This window comes from Hippichthys cyanospilos, chromosome 3, assembly GCF_059441005.1.
Source record: "Hippichthys cyanospilos isolate Australia breed blue-spotted pipefish chromosome 3, RoL_Hcya_1.0, whole genome shotgun sequence".
Taxonomy (NCBI): Eukaryota; Metazoa; Chordata; class Actinopteri; order Syngnathiformes; family Syngnathidae; genus Hippichthys; species Hippichthys cyanospilos.
In genome coordinates this window covers 21,021,950-21,034,041 of record NC_142371.1, presented here as the reverse complement: position 1 = coordinate 21,034,041, position 12,092 = coordinate 21,021,950, and the positions used below count along the sequence as shown (strand labels likewise).

At 38.0% G+C, this 12,092-nt stretch overlaps 1 protein-coding gene and 1 long non-coding RNA gene across 4 annotated transcripts in view; one reads left to right on the top strand and one right to left on the bottom strand.

Moving 5' to 3' along the window:
- LOC148426224 (uncharacterized) overlaps positions 1–12,092 on the bottom strand; it is a 304,347-nt gene that overhangs the window by 32,793 nt on the left and 259,462 nt on the right. Inside the window, exon 6 of one of the 3 annotated variants that reach the window (XM_088409380.1) lies at positions 7,331–11,768. The exons of the other annotated variants lie outside the window; for them this stretch is intronic. The gene's annotated coding sequence lies outside the window, so the exon portion shown is untranslated. Of the gene's footprint in view, positions 1–7,330; positions 11,769–12,092 lie in introns of those variants that run through there. 3 annotated transcript variants of the gene reach the window in all.
- LOC148426225 (uncharacterized) overlaps positions 7,453–12,092 on the top strand; it is a 19,090-nt gene continuing 14,450 nt past the window's right edge. Inside the window, exons 1-3 of the long non-coding RNA XR_015864968.1 lie at positions 7,453–7,983; positions 8,132–8,215; positions 11,758–11,812. This is a non-coding gene — a long non-coding RNA (uncharacterized LOC148426225). The remainder of the gene's footprint in view (positions 7,984–8,131; positions 8,216–11,757; positions 11,813–12,092) is intronic.

Sequence of the window (12,092 nt, the reverse complement as noted above, 5' to 3'; positions counted from 1 at the left end):
GTTCGTGTGCGCGTTCACCTTAAAAGTCCACACGTGTGGAACCCACTTTTTTTTTTTTTACTCCATTAATTTTCATAATAATACTCGTACGGGGAGCCCTATAGTCATGCTTTATGTACACTACAATAACATTACACGCACCTTCGTGAGTTGATTATAAAGCCACTGTTTATTTTTTTTCCCCTTCTCCATTCAGCAATTGTGTCACAAACCTTGTTTGTCTCCTGCTTAAGAGTCGCGATTAATGCTTTCATTTCGTTTTATTAACAAAAAGAGATTATGAGCCGCGTGGAAGGCGACTACAATTAAATAAAACTGATATGGAGCACACACACACACACAGGTTGATCTTAAAAATACAAGCATGTGGGGACCATCTGTCCATTCATTCCTTTAATGAGAATGTGTATGTGTGTATTGACTCGGGATGTTTAACACCTTACCTTCGATTTTCAGACCAATACAAGTTGGCAACAATCGATTCATTACCGATATCAAGCACCGATACAACATGACTAATACTTTTGAAATTTCCCCTCAAAAACAAAACATTTAAAAAAACAGGCCTACTGTGTATGTTCCACTATAGTATTTTACTTAAAATAAATAAAAAAAATCCCTCCTAATTTGTACTCAGTGATCGTACGACTGCTTGAGGTTGGGCGAGTACCAATTTTAAAAACGGTTGGGTCAAAAAAGGCAGCAAATAAATATTTGAGTCAATATGACCCAAATTGGTGTATAACAACTCCTCAAAATTAGTCATTTTGCACAAGACTACCTTGAAACTTTCTTGTTTTGTATATAAGTGGCCCAAAAAAATCGGGTCAAATCGACCCAACAATTGGGTTGGCCCACTTTTAACCCATATTTGGGTTATTTTTGATCCAACTTTTTCCAAGATTGGTAGACACCCAAACTGAATTTTGATCCCTGAATTGTAGTTTTTCCCAATTCAATGTATTTATGATGACTATTGTATTCCACAGCATGGTTGCTGAATGTATTTATGGAATATTGGGATGATATTTACAAAAGAAAGCCACGTGTCTAATTGACAGTTCCGCAAGAAAAAAAAGCAATCAAGAACTGACAAAGTTCAGTCTTCAGACAGAAATACTTAAAAAAAATAAAATAACTAAAAACTTGTCCTCCTGAGACACGGCGTATTCATTTGTGTCCACTCTAATGGACATTTGTTTTTGGTCTAGATCATCATACTTATTCAACTTATTCAATAGAGGACATACTTTTCTCTCCAAAATTTATTTGGTTTGAATGCAATAAACTTTGCTGTCCTCCGGAGAAAAATGGACACAACAGTGCGAGCGAATTGAGAAATCTCGCGAGGATGTTGTAAATTACGTTACAGAAACGAAAACCTAACGTCACAAGAGTGCAATTAAAAAAGCAAAATGAATACCTACTCAGTTGTGGAGTCAACATCTATCAACCAAAAACAAATGTCCACTAAAGTGGACACAAAACGAGCGGGTTGGTTATTATATTGAAGATAATGCTAAAACATTTTAATGGTTGCGGCTGTAGTACACGTCACACGGAGGTGTTCCTAATATTTTGACTCACCCAGGCCTTCCCTCACATATTTAGTATGATGTCATCTCAACATCTGCTTTAATTGAACACACGCAACAATTCAAGAAGCGCATACATTGCGGAACGGTGTGTGTTTTTGCATTTTGCGTCCACACACACTCGCTCAGCCATCGCACACGCACGCGCGCGCGCGCACGTACACACACCTCTTCCTCTCCTTCCCCTGCTTGATCTGATTATTTTTCCCTTCACGTTTTGTCCCAATAGCAAATTACCAATTCTATGAATTGCAAAGCAGCCTCGGAGACGCTGAGGGGGTATACACACACGCGCGCACGCGCACGCACACACCGAGAGAGAGAAAGTGAGCGAGTGAGTGAGGGGGCTGGGGTGAGGGGCGAGGGGGGTGTTGCAAAGATTGAAAGGGATCTTTTGCAAACACAATCACGTTCTTAAATGGAAATGCGGGGCTTTAAACAAATCTTACATCTCCAGCGTTGCATTCGCCTTAAAAGTCGCCAATCGGCCGCACGTTCCTTTCCTCGAGCTCTTTCCTTCCGGATGCCTAAATGCCGTCATTTGAATTATTTTTTTTTTCCCACTCATGGCAACTTTTTCTTGTTGTCTTTTTTTTTTGTTTACAGCGGTATTGCGGCGCAGCTGTCATTTTTTTTCGGGGGATGTTTAAAGGTAAGGCTCAGTGATTGTCAATGTGTGGGAGAAAAGGGGGGTGGTGTGTGTGTGTGTGTTTGGGGGGGGGGCACGGGGGGGGGGACACAGGTGCTCGTCATCATCGATGAAAAGGCGTGGTTATGGCTTTTTGACGCTTAAGCAACAATTTAGAACTTTGGCTCGTGCTTCTTGTGGAGTTTGTGATGTCACAGCCGAGCAAGGAAAAACATTCCAAAATCACGTGATTTACTCGTAAAAAAATACGATGAACAGATGTTGGAATCTTTTTTTTTTTAATCTTGAAATTATCCATCAAATCATACAAGGACAAGTGGTCATAAATCACTTTCCCCCCTCATGATAATCACAAGTACTTTTGGTAAAAAAAAATTCACTTATATATTTTCTTATTTATAAATTAAATACATTTTAAAAATCATTGTTTGATTAGTCTTGAAGCTATAAAGACGAGTGGCCATAAATCACATTTTTAGCTAGATGCTGACGAGCACCTTGACAAAATCAGGCAGAAAAAAACACATTTTTTTGTACAAATGTGAGGAACAGACTTTTTTTTTTTTTAACTTATCTTGAAGTTATCAATCAGATCACCCAAGAAGGACAAGTGGCCATAAATCACTTTTTATTTCTTTTTTAAATCAGATGATGATGACAATACTTGTGGCTACAAACTTCATGACAAGAAAAGTGAGCAAATCTCATAAAACTACAACTTATTAATAGATAATATACTTTTTAAAAACAATGTTTGACCTATCTTGAAATTATAAAGACGAGTGGCCATAAATCACACTTTTTACTAGTCAAGTTCAGTCAAAAAAAAAATACAAATGTTTTGAGCAGACTTTGCAATTTTATTTAGCTTTTTTTTACTCATCTTGAAATTATCGATCAGATCACAAAATAAAATGTAAAAAATAAATAAAACTACAACTTATTAATAGATAATATACATTTTAAAAACAATGTTTGACCTATCTTGAAATTATAAAGACGAGGGGCCATAAATCACACTTTTTACTAGTCAAGACCAGTCAAAAAAAAAATACAAATGTTTTGAGCAGACTTTGCAATTTTATTCAGCTTTTTTTTACTCATTTATAAATTATCGATCAGATCACAAAAGAAAGACAAGTGGCCATAAATCACTTAAAAAAAATCAGATGATGATGACAATACTTGTGGCTACAAACTTCACGACAAGAAAAGTCAACAAATCTCATGAAACTACAAACTATTCATAGATTATTGATTAAAAAAAAAAACAACAACATTTGACCTATCTTGAACTTATAAAGATGAGTGCCATAAATCACACTTTTTACTAGATAGTAAAAAGCACTCCACGACAAGGTCAGAAAAAAGAAAAAAAATCGTACAAATGCGATGAACAGACTTTGGAATCTGTTTTTGAACTTATCTTGAAATCATCTATCAGATCATGTAAAAAAAACAAGTGGCCATAAATCATTTTTTTCTAGATGATGACAATTATGATAAGTGCTTGTGGCCACAAACTTCACTTCGCTGCAAGAAAAGTAAGAATTCTTGTAAAACTACATGACATTTCTATGAATTATGTACATTTAAAAAAATTATTGACTATAAATCAATGTTGTTGACTTATCTTGAACTTATAAAGACGAGTGGCCATAAATCACACTTTTTAGCACTCCACAGCAAGACCCAATAGTTAGTGTTAGTGTAACCCAATGAATTACAATTAAATAGAATTAAATTGTGTAGAAAACAATTACATCAAAAAATGTATTTATGAAAATCTATAATTATACATTTAACATCTCTTTTTACTAATTTAATGTATCTGCAAGGGAGTTGGATGATGAAGCTCTTGCACGGCAGTTGCGTGAGCTTGTCGTGGAGTTTATGGTCTGACGAGAGACGTGATTTATGGCCACCCTACCCTTCTCCACACTACATTACGCCATTTGCGTTCAAGTACAGCAGTGCTTTTTTCTGTACGGTAAAAAAAATCAGTTGGGTAAAATTCATTTCTAAAACTTTAAAAACCCACTTTGACACTTTATTATTATTTTCGAGGGCCCCCGTTCTTGGGGGTCACGTCTGTAAAAAAAAACGCAGCACAGAGTCACTCTTGTGTGTGGAAGGAAAAGCCGCATCCAGATGCTCAGCAGAGGAGGGGCGTGAGGTGAGGAGGTGGGGGTGTTTTTGTGGAAGAATCGTGCCCCCCCCCCACCCCCCGGTGCATTTTTGTCGTGGCCAAGCACATCTCCATGGTGCGCTCGGTGAAAGGGCGCCCACAGAAATGAATGACAGGCCGTGTGCGCCGTGGACCAGGCCAAATCCGGGAGATGATGAGCAGGAGAAGTAAAAAGGGGGGTCGGGGGGGTGGGGCTCGGGCTATGACGAGTCAAGCCCCCCCTCCATACAATATGAAGCTCTTCTTTGTTGGGCCAAATTCTCCATAGTGTCAATTTATAGTTTCTTCCATGACATGACTTGACATTAGGTCAACATGCAGGATGTGAGCAAAAAGCAGGGGAAGAAAAATGCGAGACTCACTGACCAAAAGTAGACAAATTTTCAAGATACATGCTGCCACTCGAGGATAAAATGTCGTGTCTTGAGTGAAAAGTGAGACTCAGGATCTATTGCGGTGGCCATAAACGTTAAAACAAGAAAAAGGTTACTAAAACAAAGAGATTTACATGTCTGGATCTGCAACTGCTAATTGGCTAGCAATGCTAATAGACGATGACAAATGCCATAGACGAGCACACAAAAATAGCATCCGCGTCGTGGTAAGTTATTTAGCTAGGTTCAGCAGTAGAAAGTTAGTGTAAATTTTGGACTGTAAGCCGCAATTTTTTTTCTCATGATTTGAGCCCCGCGGCTTATAGTCCAGTGCAAAAGCATCTGCAGTTGTTTTTTTTCTTACCAGCCACCAGGGGGCAATCCACCAGTAAAGCAAATGTGTGTATCTGTTCAGGGTGATAATTTATTGAACAACTATGAAATAAAAGAGAAAAAATGTGAATGGATGGCTGTGTTAAAAAAATAGTTCGAAAACTCTTGTAATAAAAATATAAAAATTACGTATGAATTGAATATCTGATGTTACAACCTGCGGTTTATAATTTGGTGTTGCTTGTCCATGACAAAAATTGTCAATTTGATAAATTTGCAAAATAATATGTTGACTATAATCAATCTGTTTTAAATGCACGTTTTTCTACATGCCGTCAATTGAAAACGACATCACATTTGCTCACGGGTTGGGTCACGTGACATTTGCGAACCGAGCCACGATATCTCCGCGTCAAAATATACGAAAGAATAACTCTTTACAAAATAAGTTTAGCCAATACTCAAACACAAGTGATGAAGCAACACATGTAGACAGGCGATGTAAACAATATTAAAAGGCATAAATTCTTTATCTTCAGCATGAAATGACTCACGCTTAAAACATTGGGAAAAAAAGAAAAAAAAGTTCTGCTCTCCCAACTTTCTGCATAATTTTATATGAATGAGTCCATTATTTAAAATCACATTGCATTTTGGTGTATTTTTTTCTTTCTGTAGTTTTAGATCAGTAAACCTTAGTGCAGTCACTTAGTTGTGAATCTCTTCCTCATTTATTGTGAATTTCCACAATGTACTGCCCCCTGGTGGTCAAGGGCACACCATCGGAAGCTGGAAATTACAATGCATGGTTCTTTAATTAACATTTAATTATTAGTGTATTTTTATGAACATTGAAAATAACTCGTGTATGTTTCATTTAATAACATTTGATATAATATACACAAAAACTAGTCATAAAAAGTGTGTAAAAAGTATATATATATATATATATATATATATATATATATATATATATATATATATATATATATATATATATAAATACATATATATCTTAATTTGGCCATTTTAAACACTTTTTATGACTAGTTTTATGACACCTGAAGGTCAAAAATAGAAAAAAAAAATATTTGGAAGTGCTTTTTTTTTTTTCCCCTCACAGGTAAGCCTAAAGTAACACTTTTGTTGAAAGGGTCTCATTAGATATTTAGCGTGAGTTCCCCAAACCGCTAAATCCCACAGGGGACATTCCTTTTCCATGTTTACATTTTGAAAATCTCCAATAGATAAATGTGTGTGCCTGGTCTTTGATAGACATGCATAATAGGCCCCCAAATATGCAGAAAAAAAATGTTTTCACGTCCATTTTTTTTTCTTCTTTTTTGAAGACCGAATATGCGCATTTCAGGTAACTTTTCTTTCCTCTTTTTTTTTTTTGACTAATGAACTCCGGCTACTCTGCCAGCATTCCCTCGAGAGGGAGGGAGGGGGGGGGGGGGGGGGTTTGCACGGTGGGTGGTGTTGAGGTGTGCGTGTATGCAAGGTGCGAGTTTCTTCCTCTAACTCTCCACTAATTAGACGAGGTCTGAACACACCAGCATGAATATTCATGACAGGCACCGGCGCGCAATTACTCGTCCGAGTTCCCAACTTGAAGCTCCAAACAAGGAGGCGGCCGACTGCCTCCCCCCCACCTCAATCATCAACCAACCCCATGCTGGAAAACTCTTTGAGACCCCCCCCACCCCACATTTTCCACTCTGAATGTCTGCGACTCAACTCTGCCACCCACCCGGGTCCACTTGATGTAAACCAGCATGTTGGGAATCGGGCTAATCCAATTAACCGCCTCCGTCACTTCCAAACGGGTCCGCAACCACATTCCGGAGTCCCGCTTTGACATTCTTACTTGTGTTTATCTTCACATTCAACGCAACGCATCTATAAGAAATCTGAACAGCTTACGGCCGATTTTACAATAAATGCTTGCTAACCAAAACAGGAGCACCTATAACAAAAGCTGTCCACATGTTGTAAACAACCTTCCTTTGACCTCTCCAAGCATGTACAGCAAGAGTTATATATATATATATATATATATATATATATATATATATATATATATATATATATATATATATATATATATATATATATATATATATATATATATATATATATATATATATATATATATATATATATATATATATATAGAGCTTAATTTGGCCATTTTAAACACAGTGTTTACATAGTGCGTGAAAAAAGTCTACACACCCCCGTTTAAATCCCTTGTTTTTAAAGATGAGGACTTGAAAACGTTCCCACATGAATCCTTTTCAACTCACAAACAAACAAACAAAGAGAAAACAACAAAAACTGAAAAAAAAAACGTAAAAATGAACGATGTTGCAAAAGTGCGCACACCTTTATCACCGGGGTTGATGTTAAAAATGAACACATTCAAATTCATAATGGGGATGAAACTTACACCCGCCAGCATTTACATTATTTCCAGTTCTGATCTGATTTTTTTTTCTTTTAAGTGAATGAATTCCCAATCTTACAAGTTTGCATGCTCTCCCCAAGCCCAAGTGGGTTCTTTCTGGGCTCTCCTGCTTCCTCACACACAAACACGCAGAAAATGTATATTGACTATTTTTTCTTGGCTCTCAGTACTTTATCATTCATTCTAAACTCACCCAAACAACGCAGAGCAACAAATTCCAGCAAAGCATCACCCCACACTCTCTAAATCCAGCATTTGTGTCCCCCAGAGCCCACCGGCGGCCCCCCGAAGCCTCCCTTGGTCCAGCTGCGACGCGGCCTGCATGTCCATCCTCTCCGTGCCGAGGAGGCGCAATCCTCTACTTTGAATTCAAGGTGATTCTTATCCCGACCCCCTCCCGGCCCGACGCGCTCGCCTCTTGCCTCCGTAAAGACATGTTTATGTATGTGTGTGTGTGTATATGTGTGTGCGCGTGGAAGGGAACATGCAGACTCTATTTTTTTTCTTTTTTTTTTTCTTGAGGGCCGGGTAAAGATAAGCAGAGGAATTTCAGGCCGGTGAATATGGATTGGCTCTCTACTTATAGAGAACAGCGCTGATAGAGAGGTAAACAGCTCTTGGCCAAGGAAGTGGGAAGGCAAGTGCGTGTGTATGTGTGTGCGCACGGAACACTTTGAGGGCTAACTTAACATCCATCTCTCCTTTTCTTGTTCGTTCGCAGCCTTCATTTATTCGCCGACGGCAACTTTATTTATACACCAAGGGTATTTATTGGTTAGTTTGTGAGTAGGACAAATTTGTGATCAAATGGAAGACAATCGGGGAAGTTAACAATACAAAAAAAGTTATGTGGGACTGTTCTGAATCTAAAGTAAAAACAAAACTTGTAAATGTCATGATAGATTCAACTTGGTAACGTCTAGCAATTTTCTGGCGTCTAGCAATTTTTCTTTAAAGGGGCTGCTGGAGGAATTGCAAATGAACAGGGCAACGGATGTACAGAAAGTATTCCCAACTACGGACCTCTGCCGAACGGAAATCCCCGAACCCGAAAAAAAAAAAAAAAAAAGAACGTATGCGTTACATTTTGCGCGATTATATTACGTTAACGATCGATTCTCTGCAACGGAACTTCCGGTAGTCGGAAAGAGGAAACGATTCGGAGGACCGTGTAGTCGGAAAGAGGAAACGATTCGGAGGACCGCTTTAGACGTAACACAGAAAGTTCCCGCTCCGTATAATAAAGGAGTATCCGCTCCTCCTTTTTATTATCGGCTCCAAAAACGCCGACATGTAAGTGACTCTGTATCGCAACGAGTTTGGCTGCTATTTCGAACGATTTCAATGTTATTCATTTACGTCCATAATTATGGCGTCCATAAGAAAAAAAACGGAAATGACCGTGGAAGAGTTACCGCGAAATGCATCCGATCGAACGTAGCTGGAGACGCTCAGTCGAAAATCTACGAGACTTTGAAGAACGGTTCTGGCAATTTACTTTCTCCGAAGAAATTGCTTGTGAATCAGCAGACATCAGTCATGATCAACGGGACAATTACTTGCAATTATCAACACAACTGTATGATAAGTAGGCAAACATTTTCCATAGCATTTTCAAGCAAGAAATGAAGCCAAAACAACAATTCAAAATACCCCCCAAGACGTTAAAAATAAAGTACAGAGTACAACACTGAAGTTAAGTACAGTAGTCTTATTGTATTTATTTATAAACAGTACATCTTTTGTACCATGTTTTTGCAGTTTCCATTTCATATACAGCACAGTATATCTTCTAAAAACTGTAGCTTTTGTTTAACAAACTGGTTTTGGACAATATATTTTTGTATTTAATTGCTCGTATACTGTATTTTGTTAACAGTCTCGAACGTTAATTCTGTTACAAGGAAAGATTGGACAATGCAAATAGGATTCCTTACTAGAAAATACTTATTGTACTTCGGATTGGACTTTTCAAAAACAACAACAAATCAAAAAGTAAGCAATGTGTTCCAGCTAAATTCTGAATTAGTCTCTACTTGAGAGTGAAGAGGCCCCCAATTTGCTCCAAAATTTTAGCAGGCTAAACAGGCTGCAATATAAATTGAATGGAAATTGAGACAGGAATGAGGAAATGTGCTATTCTGTGGAGAGGAAAAAAAAAAAAAAAAAAAACGAAAACTCATGAGTATTGCAACAGTATGAACTTGTTAGTGTCCAGAGAAGACCATCTCGAATGATTTTGCCCCAAAATGTGGTCTGCCCAGATGAATTTAAAGGGAACATAGACAGGCCAAGAGAAAGGCAGAATTAATATTTGAAAAATCTCTGCTAGGCAGCGAACGTAACAACTAATTAAGCCTTCGATTTTAGTGCTGCCTTAATGGGCTGCGGTAGGGAGTGAAACTAAAAAAAATAAACTCCAAAAGTGAAGTCTTGCAGGAATACATTTGAAGTACATGAATATTCCACATGTTGCGGTTACCAGGAGAGGAAAACTATCAAATCAAAATACAAATTGTATGCTGTCTTAACAGGCTTCGTCAGAATTTGAAAAAGGAAGTAAGAATAGAAGGAAACATTTTATGCAGGAATATTACAAATACAGGAATATTTCATTTTGGAGTTACAAAGGAGAGGCAACTCAACGAATCAAACTACAACCTGTCTGCTGCCTAAATTATGTGCATGGATGAATAAAACTAATTATAAATACAACCAAAAGTGGGCGACTTACATTTTTTTTTGGTGGGCTGATATGATCAGAGCCCCGCCCCCTTTTCGTTATTGTTTTTCAAGCCATACAAAACTGTAATCGTCGGTCCATCAGTCCAGTTTTTGCTCAACCTTCCGCCACCTTTAGAGGGTGACATTTAACTTTTTTTTTCTGGTCCGTCATTCGTCAGGCGCTGGTCTACTTTTGTCTGCACTCGTACTAGTTCTTTTTTCCGTTTTAATACTGACATGTAATATTAACACTATTTCTATGGTTTTACAGTTACACTGTGACAAACACAACACAGTATGAAGAGTGTAACAAAAACAAAGCTAGCTAAGGTTTTATCCCCATGCTGTTTAATATAGTAGACGAAAGTTCATTTTGCAATCGTGTCCACTGGAAGGCATTATCACACTTTACATGACTCTCAAATGGTGGATGTCGGTTCTCATTCATAACTGCCTGCCCTACAACTACAGAAGATGTTTTCATGAACTCTTTCAGTGCCAAGCGTTATGGGAAAAGGCAACAAACTGATCACATCTTTCGTAGCTATCAAGAGCAACACTCCCATCAAATGGTCACACTTAATTACTACGGCGCTCAATAGGCTTAATATTAAGAGGAGCACTGGCAATGGGTGTCATCACTCTATCCACAAAAGAATAAAAAGGAAGTCACTGGCAGACAAGTATTTTACATGACGAGAACTCTTGTCGCTGGCAAGGAAAGCGTTAACATTTGTCTGAATTTCATCCGTCATATACACTACAAGTGACACAAAGTATTGCTGAGGTTTAATTTACTAAAAAAATGTCTCTAGTTTGTAAATTAAAATAACTTCTATCTTGCATTTCCTGGCCAAGAGCCAATCAGAGAAAGAATGCAAATTTAGTCTGCATTGGTTACTTGAAATGCATCCCAAAATGCTCTGATCAGCAAGAAAGCTGAAACCAGGACTAAGAAAGGGAGCAACTTCAAAAAAAATCTCTAGTAAAGTGAATGACATGTAATGAATTGAACCAACCCAGTTTATTCACTCAACTGAACATATTTCTCCACTGGTTTGTAGTACTGTAAAGTTACTATTGTCACATTGGCTGCAGGTTGATTGCAGTTTGTACTACTGTATAAAGATGCAGCAATTAGGCAGAAAAACATCAGTTGAGCTTTATTTCAGTAAAAAAAAAAAAAAAAATCGACAACGTCTCTCTGGACAATCATAACGATGGGTGAAAATTGCAATCCCGTCATTTTTAATTCACCATTTTTTTTTAGCTTCACTTCCTGGTCAGTGAAGTGGTTGTGTGTTGTCTAGCATGTACACATTGGCCTTTCGATCACGCTATCTTTTTTTGTTTTTTTTCATCTTCATTCAACTTCCTTTCTCCACTGATGTAACGCGGTGTCCGTTTCTCTCTCCCGCTGACAGATCCTGCCAGGCTGATCCACCGAGAAGTTGAAAACGCCGACAGGACACAGCGGGAGTGAGTCGACACCCATCACGCATCTTGTCAAAATATGCGCGTTGGCACTCCGCTCGCAGCGCCGTCGCAAACATATTCACCCATTTCGTTTTGAGCTAAACGTGTGCGTTTGAATTGTGTCTTCTCATGTTGAAAATATACAGAAGTTACTATTTCGTAACTATTAAAATAGTCTCCATTTGGCGGCAACTATAAATAGAAAAACGATTTCCATTTGCGTGCCGAGCTGGGCTGTAAAAAAAGTCTTAAAAACGATTTAAGAAAATATTTAAAAAATGTA